A 9,760-nucleotide genomic window follows, 5' to 3' on the forward strand; every position below is an offset into this window, starting at 1 on the left:
TGTTATCATAGGAAAGAAGGGGTGACATGAGATGTGAGGGGAAAACAGGGCTTTCAAATCTAGCAGGCCTTGTAGATTAGGCCTGTGCAAACAAATGATGAAAATAAAGACAGGGAGAGGCATTATACTCTATTTTATGAATAAGAATGGGGAGATTGAGAAAAGTGAGAACAGGGAGTGTAGCCAGCAAGCACGAGGTAGATAGAGTGGGACGGCATCTATACATTCTTCCTATATCACTATTTAAAGTCTGGAAAGACCTCATTAAAAATGAACATGTTGGAGAAATACTCATGTTAGACTCTAAATTTCTAGGCTGTGGGTATATACTAACTCACTCTGATTGAGAGGATTGGCTTTATTTTGCAACAGTAGGAATTAGAATACCATACCTGCCTTTCTTGTTGAAATTTTGTCAAGATAAAACAAAATAATTTATGTCAAATTGTTTTTGATGAACTGCATGATAAACTATAAATTACAGTACAAAATAATAACTTAATATGGTGACTACTGATGCTAGTTATTATTATAGTAAGAGTTAGGTTTATTGTTTTCTTCAAAATGATTACTGTATACATTCTTTAAATTACAAAAATCAAATGTGCTCACAAAAATTTAGATATACCGAAAGGTATAATGAAGAAAATAAAAGTCAAACATAATCCCGTTACCAAGAGATAAGAATTAACAATATTTTGGTGAATGGTCATCCAGACTTTTTTGGTTTTTGTGAATAATTAAAAAAAATCAAAATTGAATCATTAATTTTTCACTCATTCTTTAAGTTGTTTGCATTTATGTATTAATAGATAGAATGCTAATCATGTAGTTTATAATTTCCTGAGGGAATTCAAACAGATGATTACTATATAAAATGAAGAATGCCATGATGGGGAAGCAGTGGGTGCTTGGGAGCACTTAGGAGGAGCTCCTCTCCTAGGCTTAGGGAATCAAGGGAAGCTTCCTAGAGGAAGGGACCTCTAAGTTGAGATCTGAAAGATGACTAAAGGTAACTAGACTGTAGTGGATGTTGTGGTGTACCACCACATACCTCTTTAAGGACTGGGCCACTTATCCCCCAGGTGGCAGTAGTCTTGCCTTTGATGGCTCTTAGCTAAAGTCCTATCCAGGAATTGCCTTCTGCTGAAGGAGGCTGCCTTGCTCAAGGTTATCTCATCTCCAGGGACAGGCGCGGTAAAAGGGCCACCTCCTTGCCTCAATTAGGACAATTCTGAAGGGCCATCCTAGTTCCAAAGCTCCTCATACGTTTGGCTGAGGCCTCAGTTGCACCTCCATGGCAGTTTAACTTTTCCCTCTGCCCAGTCCTGCCTCCCTTCTTCTTTACAGATGTTGTTCCCAAGAATACTGCCCAACAAAAATCCTGCACACAAATAAACCCTCTCCTCAACATAGGAAAAGAATGGTAATTATGGTGAGGATGCAGGGAGTATGTTACTAAAAGATGAAATGGCATGTTCAAGGCCTAGAACTGTTGCGGGGCGGGAAAGCAAGGATTTTTATGAAGTCTGGAATGTGTAATTGAAGTCAGTGGAGGAGGGACATGATTCCAGAAAGAGGATCAAGTTCTTGTAATCCATGTTACGGAGATGGGGAATTTGGACTTTAAAGTAAGGCCAATGGGAAACGCTTAAAGGTTGTATATCATGGAAGAAATATGATCTGATTTGTGCTTTTGAAGGATCATTTTGGCTGCTCTGTGGTGCCATTAATGAAAACTCTTGTTATCATGATCACTGTATTTTTTATTAGAACATTGGAGTGACTCATGATTCTTTCTGCATGTCATACCTTTATAGAATGTATGGCAAACTGCAGACCCCCCAGGTAAGTCATGTAATAAACACCAGTATTGTAGCAGTATTGTGAAAACTGAAACTCTGAAGGGATTCAATCACAGTGCTTCAGTCTTTTTTTTTTTTTTTTTAACTTGGTTTACACTGTTTTAAGTATTTGTTGAGCACTAACTACTTGCCAGAATGCACTGTGCTATTGCTGTGGAGGATTCAAGACAAAAGCTCCAAGAAGAATGCCATGCCTGTCTTTTCCATTGCTGTACCCACTGTAGTGCCTGACAAATAGTGAGGACTTAATAAATGAATAAACAAAGGAGGAGTCTCAGAAACATGGGCAAATTACTTAGTCCTCATGATCACGAAATGGATAGTAGTGGTGTCTACCTCTTCAGGTTGTTGTGAGGGATAAGTGAGGTGATGTAGACAAAACACTTAGTTCACAGGCTTAATATTTAGCAAAAATCATATTTACTGAAATCATTCAAGGACTGCTTGTTATTCTCAGTATTCATAGAAAAAAGTTAAGACCTTAAATGATTACCACCAAACTTCTGAGGTCAATTTCTCTTTTGTCCTATTCACCCTGTAATATCACTTCAAAAAGAAATGTGATTTGAAACCAGGTTAATAGATTCATTCACTCATTACTTTATTCAACGAATTGGTTTTGAGGCATCCGAAGTGCCAGATATAGGTTATACAGTGGGAACAGAATAGACACCATCCTTGTTCTCTTGGAGCTTATAGTCTAGAAGGGAGATGTTAAAAGAAAATCTCATAAATTATATGAACCAAAACAGTCTGCCATGAGAGAGAATAATAGAAAGAAGCTAATTTTGATCTGGGAATCAGGTAAGGCCTCTCTGAAGAAGTGACCTTTGATCTGAGAACTAAGAGTAGGAGTTGCATTAAGGATAGGGATAAAGCACTCCATGCAGAAGGAAAACCCTGTGCATAGACCATGGGGTAGAAAAAATGCTTGGCCCATTAAAAGGACAGAGAAAAAGCCAGCGTGTCATAGTGGAGAAAGGTGAAGCTGGAAAGAAGGCAGGAAAAGATCTTCCAGGGCTTTTGTTGCCACATGATCTTCATTTATCCAGACTAAAAGGATACACAAAATGACTAAAATCTGACTGCTCTCTATATCAGAGTAAGTTCTTGATGCCTGTTAAATAGGAGGACAGGGAAACTGCAGTCTGAACAGTCACATCTAAGTCTTGGGAAAAACTGGCTATTTTTTTCCCCATGTGGTCACCACAATGAATGAAAAAGCATATAGCAAAGGTGCTTAGTTGTTTGATGAGAGCACTAATATATTTGCAGAAATATATTGCATATCGTTCTACCTACATTTCTACCCCTGAATAAAGTGGGAACTATTTGAAAGTCTTTTTCTGCTTCCCTACTGCCCAACCCCCTTTTTTCTTGCATTTCTTTCAGCAGAAACAATCAATGGGAGTAGGGGACAATTTAGAATCAAGATGCTGCGGTGGTTTCCTAGGAAACTCAGGAGAATTTTGGGTGCCATAAGTGTTTGGGTAGTGGCTTGCATAATGGATTTACTTAGAGAGGCCTCCATTTCCCTCTCAATGATTAGAACAACCTGTGTTCTGGAATACAGTATTTAAACAGTGAGATTGGCATTGCTATCTTCCAGGATGGTGAAGGTTTAATTAACATTTGAAAATGCTTTGAGATCTTTGGATAAAAGTGTTCTGGAAACATGAAGTGTTATTATCTTTGGAGTGATATAGGTCACGTGACACAGGAAGTGGCTTTGAAGGAAAGGAAAACCTTTCATCAGGCAAACTCCTTAGGGTGGTTTGAACCTGTTTTGAGTGACTCAACATGCCTGTATCATCTCTCCCTGGACTGTGAATGAAAGGAATAACTTGGCCTACAGCTTAGCAACTGCCACCATCATTAACTGAAAAATTTAGTAAGCTTGTATGTTAAACACTCTACAAATTATGCAGAATCCTAAAGTATTTAGCGCAGTTGTCCCTTAGTAAGCATTGAATAAATATTAGCTGTTACTATTATTGTTATTGGCGGTTACTGTTATTATAATATTAACTGTTACTATTATTGTTATAGTTGAAGACATTTGGACTTTTCTGTGAATTTAATGCTCTTTAACCAAAGAACTTAGGATTCTTCAGTGGTAAACCAACTTTACTTTCATTTTCGAGACTTGGTAAAGAGCAAAATAAATGTAAACTGTTACTACAGAGACCCTAATGTGAGGGCTACAGATAAGGCATGTTTAGTGTCTGGAACCCTTCCTGGAAGGTTGGGTACCTAGTCTTTCCCTTTCCCAAAGCAGAAATTAGGTTTCCTAACTTTAGTTCCTTGATGAATCCCCAGGGTCTTAGTAGACAGGATTTCAAAGAGAACACTTTAAAGTAGTTCCAATTTATTTAAGAGTAGACGTGCAGAAGGATTTCATCCTGTTCCTTCTATTAACTTACGTGTCTTCATAATACTGCCTGGAAATGTAGAAGACAGGGCAGGGGTGGGGAGTGGAGAATAGGAATATGGTTCATTTGAAAAAAGTTTATTTTTGAGGAATATATATGTCAAACCAAACCTGTCCATGTGTATTTGTGAAATTAATTTTACCAGCTAGAAGACCCAGGGGCTTTGTAAATATACAAATTTGCCGCAAATAATACACACACACACACACACACACACGCACACACGTATTTATGTATTTTTTACTAAGAAAAACTGGCAGGCGTGGTGGCTCGCGCCTGTAATCCCAGCACGTTGGGAGGCCGAGGCGGGCAGATCACTAGGTCAGGAGTTCTAGACCAGCCTGAACAATATGGTGAAACCCCATCTCTACTGAAGATACAAAAATCAGCCAGGCATAGTGGTGGGCACCTGTAGTCCCAGCTACTTGGGAGGCTGAGGCAGGAGAATCGCTTGAACCAGGGAGGCAGAGGTTGCAGTGAGCTGAGATCGCGCCACTGCACTCCAGCTTGGGCGACAGAGCAAGACTCCGTCTCAAAAAAAAAAAAAAAAATTAAAAACTGCTTTGGTAGAACAAGGCACACGAGGGAAGGAGGGAGGGGACTAAGAAAAGGGTGTCCGCAAGAGGCTAACGGGTCTAGGGCACAGGAGAGGCCGGCGGGGCATGCTGGGAAGGCAGCTGCCCGGAGCATGCCGGGATCGAGGTTCTCTGGGGCATGCTGGGAAGGCTCCCAGGACTGTTTATCCCGCTCCTGAGGGTGGGGAGGTACCCCCCCAGGCGCAAGCACACAGTACAGTGGGGTCAAGCATCTAGCTGACCTAATTAAAAGCTCATTACACCAGCCCATCCCCATTAACAGGCTGACCCACGTGCAAATCCATTAACGCAGGAGTCTTCTCTGCTTCCCAAACCAGGAATCCCAGCCGCAGGCCCCGGGGCCTGGAAACTCCGGCCGGTTTATTAAAGTGCCTTCCCCGCCTGTGACCATCAGGTACAGTTTCTTTCTGGATTATTTCACATTCCAGTAAATTAGTTTTATCCGCTCTGAAACATTTTAACAAAGCTCTCTGGTCATCGCATGAGTAAAATAACAAGGGATAAAAGAACATGTACGTCACCTAATCAGAAACAAGTAACTTTAAATCTCCCTTCAAAATGCAGCCTTTCCTGTCCGCCACCCTTTTCATTTATCTTACACTGGTGGGATTTTGAAATTTTCGTCCTAGAGTCAGACTATGGTACAGGTCTTTCCTTGTTTTTTTATTTAATTGTTGCCGACCTTGACAGAAGACCTCAAAACTTGTTAAGTATAAAGTTGGTAAATGATACTATTGTTTGGGAGGTGGAGGTGGGGGCGAGGGTGAGGGTGGGGGTGGGGGTGGGGTGGGAGCAGGGGGTTTATCTAGGAAAAAAAGAAAAAAAAGGAAAATGCACCCTAACCAGGCTCAAATTAACTGAAATGGATCAAAGTAAACAGAGACATCTAAAAGCTTTTGTAAGTTAAAAGTGGCTATCTGTTGCAGGTCTTGCCTCATTAACCGCTGATTGAAGCTCTGCTTGGCCCTCTGGGATACCTAACACCCCAGGGCCTATCACCAGATGAACCCGGCTTAGGCGCTCTTGCCTTTCTCTGTGTTGCTTTGCACAGCTCCTTGACCTCAACCTTCTTACAAATGTTTATCCTTCCTACCAGGCAAAGGGAGAATCTTGCTGGGAATCTCACTTCTAGCCAATGAGGAATTTTCAGAAAAGCGAAATGGAAGGCATCATTTTGGCATCTCTGCAGATCTGTATTCTCAAAGGTAGATGCTCAGCTGTGGTGTTTTAAATAAGCCTCTGCACAACATTATATAGGGCAAGGAGTCCACAGTTTGTTTTTCCCTGGGTGTCGCCTCATTTTCATATGTGAATGGTGAAAGGTGATGATTAGGCCATGTGCTTTAAGATATAGCTATCTCTTGGCCCCCATGGTCCCAGCCGGTCACCAGGCCATTCAGCTGGGACAAGCAGCTGAAAATGAGAGGCTGTCTAGGGAAGGCAGAGAGAATGGTAGTAGGGGAGATCTGGGCGAGGAGGGGAGGGAGGAGCAGCGCTCTTTGAGTAGGACCAGATAGGTCTCTGTGTAGAGTAATATTACAGCTCTTTCTCTCATAAACAAGCTGCATGCCTGCTTCTAAAGACCCATCTGGCATAGCTTTGAGAATGGCAATAATTACAAGCTGATGATGGACATGGAAAAAAAGCCCCGCTGAGCTAACTCATAAGGAAGTACAGGCCAGGACTGCAGGGAAATTACAGGCTGAAAACCTTTCTAGTTTAGGCCTTTTGGTGTTCTTAATCACAGACTTTAAATGTTGTAATAAACACTGTTGCATTTTATTGACCAACTCCCATGACAGGCAAATCTTTTTCATTTTATTTTATTTTTACCATTTGCTCTTTGGTAAGCTGCTTGGTAGTATCTGCCTGGGCCATGCCAATGGGTCTTTTGCTTTTCTGCTCATAGAAAAATTAGGAAAACAAGAGTGACTGTTATTTAGTTCCCAGAAATCTGCAACTTTTTTCTAAATTGTTCTCTGCATTCTGTGGTTCAGACAGACTTCCAGGCTCTGTGCTTAACCTATAGCTATGTAAGATAATGGTCTGGTAGTTCCAGTCAAGAAGATTGAAGAGGATTAAAAAAAAAGAAAAAGCCAACTTGGGAAGATTAATCTATGATTCTATTCTATATCATCAAATAGTGTTTATGATATAGAAACAAATAAAAATCCAAGTTAAATACTATATTGTTAGATTAATGGAATGCTAAGTCCTGGCCTTGTTTTAGAGATACATAATCCTTATTTCAAGGATGAATTTTATATTGGAAGGATGATCCTTTTCAAAGTTTTGGAGCCTAATATTTTACAAGTAGGCCTAAGACATTTTGTCCTCTCAAACATTTTAGGTAATTTAATGGAGCAAATACTTTTAGGAAATTATCCTAAGAAGAAGAAAATGGAAACACTGGAAAAGAATTTACTCCCCTGAATCATTATTAACCTCAAAATCCATAGCTTAAATGTCAAAACAAAGGAAGTCTTGAATATAGCATATTACTAGTTGCTGTTATGAGTGTTTCATACTGTAATGTGGAATTTATTCTAATTCAACATACGATATCAGTCTCCATGAAAAGAATTTGATATTCATTTTATACATTTTGAAAGTTTGAGGTTAGATATAAGGAAGAATCACATGGATTAGGATTTTTATTGAACCTATTAACTTATACAAGTGTATCTTTGTTCTAAATATACCTTTTTGGATTTTAAAGCAGAGCATGTAAAGTTCCTTATTCTTTAAAGAACTAGATACTGCTTTTGGAACTTATTTTCAAGTCTTCCCTTCTGTGCCACGATTTCTTATTCATATTCCTTAAAGACTTGTATTTTATTCTTTGTGTTTTGTATACAGTCCTTGCTATCCCAGATGGATTATTTAGTTCTGTCCTTTGCATTTGATTACTTGTTCAAGCACATAAAGTTTTGGGGTCTATGAAGTTAAAGTAATGAAATGGTTGCACAATGGAAATTTACCAAGGTAAACGTAGTCTCTTGTCCTTTCATAGGCATTGCTTTACCTGAAGCTCCCTTGTCAATGAGAAATTATTTCCTTATATCTGTCTTTTTTCCTATACAGGCTAGAATTGTTCCTAACAAAAGAAGCATGAATTGGTGAAAACTATATATTAAATGCAAGACTATTTTCTAGTTTTCATTAGGTTGCTGAGTGAAAAGCCTCAATTCCTCTCTTTTCCCAAGGTACTCAGATATCCACGAAGTCCTCCTCATCTCACACTATCGTTTCTCTCACTGGGCACAATCCAGCTTTAAAGAATTCAACACTTACTGGTCTTCAGAGGACTGTCAGCAATGACAGCAGCCAGGGATGCTGACATGTCTTGTTGTTTACAAAGGATGAGCACAAGTCCTTTTGGATAACCTGATAAGCCCTGCAACTCCTCTCTCCCTGTTCCTCACCTCTCTGGACCAGCTGCCTTTGTGTGGTGAGCTAAAGATGCAAATATTAAAACTTGATCTAAACACCGACAAGTCAGCAAACACAGCAGCAAAGATAAAATAAGGCTGCTCAAGGATATTGTGTAAATCGTGAAAACAGTAACAAGAATATTTCTGTCCCGAATCTTTATATGCAAATCATTTTTATGTACTTAAAATTGGATGGAAAAAATCCTAGAATAGGATTAAATTCATATATTATTATTATGGCCTTGAATATTTAATCTTTGTTTCTCGCATTAACATCCCTCCACTTCTCTAGAAAACCAACCAATTTGTAGTTAAATTAAGTACAAAGGTTTTTTTTTGTTTGTTTGTTTTTTTTTAGTATTCCAAATATACTGTTTCCTATTTAGGGAGTCCAGAAATGTCTTGGAAATTATGCAAATGCACACGCCTTTCCTCATTCCTACTTAGTAAAGTGGAAATTTCTTTTCAGGAAGGGGATCCTGGGAAGTTGGACCTCCTTTCTCCTTTTCCTTTTGCTGCCTTTCAGTGTTGAATACATGGAAGGATTTGGTTCAATACTTTGGTTCAAGTATTTGGTTCAATGCTTTTCTTAGATGATATGTGAATAAATTATAATTCCACCAATGCATGGGGTTTAGCGGTATTGTCTTCCTTAAAATCTTTGTAATTGATTGAGACAATATTGTTTATCTTCTAAAGGTGTCAGACTATTCCTAGAAATGAGCTCTTCAAGGTATGTGTACAAAAGATTTTTACAGTAGGCTTTTTTCCTCCTGTGCTATCTTTCTTGCAGAAATGTGATTGCTGACAATGTAAGTGTGTGCCACAGTCAGTGAAGTGCCTTTTTACATGTTAGCAACTTAAAGCCCACATCAATCATGAAACTAAAGTTTGACATTGACAGTTACAGAAAGGGATTTCATTTTGATTATGAAACAGAATCTTTCTGAGAATTGGTCACTTCTGACAATCTGGTCCACTCTTTCTGAAGAGTTTTCATGAGAAATATGCCTAATCTTTACCAAAGTGTCTGCCTGTAGAATTAGCTCCATTTCTAAATCACTACTTCATAGCTATTGAGTCTCAGGTCGCTGATAAAAATGGTTATTCCCTTTTCACAGGTGGCGAAACTGAGATTTTGGGATCCATGCAGCTCTATGGAATGTATTATGGGTGAATTTTGAACCCAGGTCTATGTGCTTCCAGGTAAGTTTTCCGTTTTGCCACTCTCTCCTGTGAGCCTAGTCTTAAGTTGGAGTCCTAACTGGGACACTGAGGACAGGAGGGCCCATTGATTGAGACTCTCTGACTGCTAGAAACAGTGGAATGCAAAATAGCATGCTCACAGCTGTTTTCAAGCAATAGCACCATCTAAAACCACTTGGAATGAAGAGACCTATGTGGCTAGGAACTGATGCAAAGGAAGAATATTC

At 39.3% G+C, this 9,760-nt stretch overlaps 1 long non-coding RNA gene across 1 annotated transcript; it reads left to right on the top strand.

Moving 5' to 3' along the window:
• The first annotated feature begins 5,057 nt into the window (after positions 1–5,057).
• LOC131381547 (uncharacterized) lies at positions 5,058–9,534 on the top strand. Its single transcript, XR_009210365.1, has 4 exons — positions 5,058–5,287; positions 5,990–6,098; positions 8,100–8,344; positions 9,449–9,534. It is a non-coding gene; the product is annotated as an uncharacterized LOC131381547 (long non-coding RNA).
• Positions 9,535–9,760: the final 226 nt, after the last annotated feature.

The sequence above is a fragment of the Hylobates moloch genome, unplaced genomic scaffold (genome assembly GCF_009828535.3).
Source record: "Hylobates moloch isolate HMO894 unplaced genomic scaffold, HMol_V3 SCAFFOLD_16, whole genome shotgun sequence".
Taxonomy (NCBI): domain Eukaryota; kingdom Metazoa; phylum Chordata; class Mammalia; order Primates; family Hylobatidae; genus Hylobates; species Hylobates moloch.